This window comes from Octopus bimaculoides, chromosome 29 (assembly GCF_001194135.2).
Source record: "Octopus bimaculoides isolate UCB-OBI-ISO-001 chromosome 29, ASM119413v2, whole genome shotgun sequence".
Lineage (NCBI taxonomy): Eukaryota > Metazoa > Mollusca > Cephalopoda > Octopoda > Octopodidae > Octopus > Octopus bimaculoides.
This window is the reverse complement of record NC_069009.1, coordinates 1,024,422-1,025,619: the sequence shown is the minus strand read 5'-3', so window position 1 is coordinate 1,025,619 and position 1,198 is coordinate 1,024,422. Positions and strand designations below refer to the sequence as shown.

At 43.9% G+C, this 1,198-nt stretch overlaps 1 protein-coding gene across 2 annotated transcripts in view; it reads left to right on the top strand.

Moving 5' to 3' along the window:
• Nucleotides 1-1,198, top strand: part of LOC106883582 (uncharacterized) — a 40,672-nt gene that overhangs the window by 20,103 nt on the left and 19,371 nt on the right. The gene's annotated exons all lie outside the window — the stretch shown is intronic.

Genomic DNA, 1,198 nt, shown 5'->3' with positions numbered 1-1,198 from the left:
TGGATATGATGGCTATCTTACGATATGATATCACATCATATCGAAAGATAGCTGATATGATCGTTTGCTCATGCATTGATTACTTCTGGAACAAGGCGAAAAAATATGAAGCCTTCAACAGAAAAATAGATATGCTAGAAATAACAGCTAAATGTTTTGTGTTTTTCAAATTAGACAGGTCCGATTGCGCATGCGTTAATTTCCCCTGAAACAGCAAGCGAAGAAATATCAAGCCCCTATAGCCGGTTTGGTTACTGTTTGTGTAACACTATTTTTATATGTTTCCTATTTAGAAATAGGTAATAAATATATTTTACTTTCAAAGTAGGAATATATATTGATAAATCCGTCACTTATAACTTACTTATAAGGCGCAGGAGTGGCTGTGTGGTAAGTATCTTGCTTACCAACCACATGGTTCCAGGTTCATTCCCACTGCGTGGCACCTTGGGCAAGTGTCTTCTACTATAGCCTCGCTGTACTCGTGATTCTCACCTTACTGACAACCTTTTTGTACATGGTCTGTACAGCTTTCACGAGCCACTTATCTATTCATAACCTCCTCAGAGCCCACCATATCACATAGCGGGATATTCTATCAAAGGCTTTCTTCGTACCAACCAATGCTACATATAATACTTTATACTTAGCTAAGCAGTTCTTTTGCAGTTGCCTATGAAAATAGTGTCAGTAGTGTTTCCTCAGACAGAGCCAAACTGCATTTCATCTTTTATGGTTTGCACATATATATTTCTAGCATAATGTCCTCTGAGGTAATTTTATCACTGTCGTCGTCGTCGTCGTTTAACGTCCGCTTTCCATGCTAGCACGGGTTGGACGATTTGACTGAGGACTGGTGAAACCAGATGGCTACACCAGGCTCCAATCTGATTTGGCAGAGTTTCTACAGCTGGATGCCCTTCCTAATGCCAACCACTCAGAGAGTGTAGTGGGTGCTTTTACGTGTCACCCGCACGAAGGCCAGTCAGGCGGTACTGGCAACGGCCACGCTCATCTCGCTCGGGGGCATCGGCAACGATCTCGCTCGAAAAACCTCATGTGTCACCCGCACAAGAGACAGCCCAGGGGCACCGGCAACAATCTCGCTCGAAAGATTTCATGTGTCGCCTGCACATGAGCCAGTCCAGGGGCACTGGCAACGATCCCGCTCGAAACATTTCATGTGTCACCCGCACAA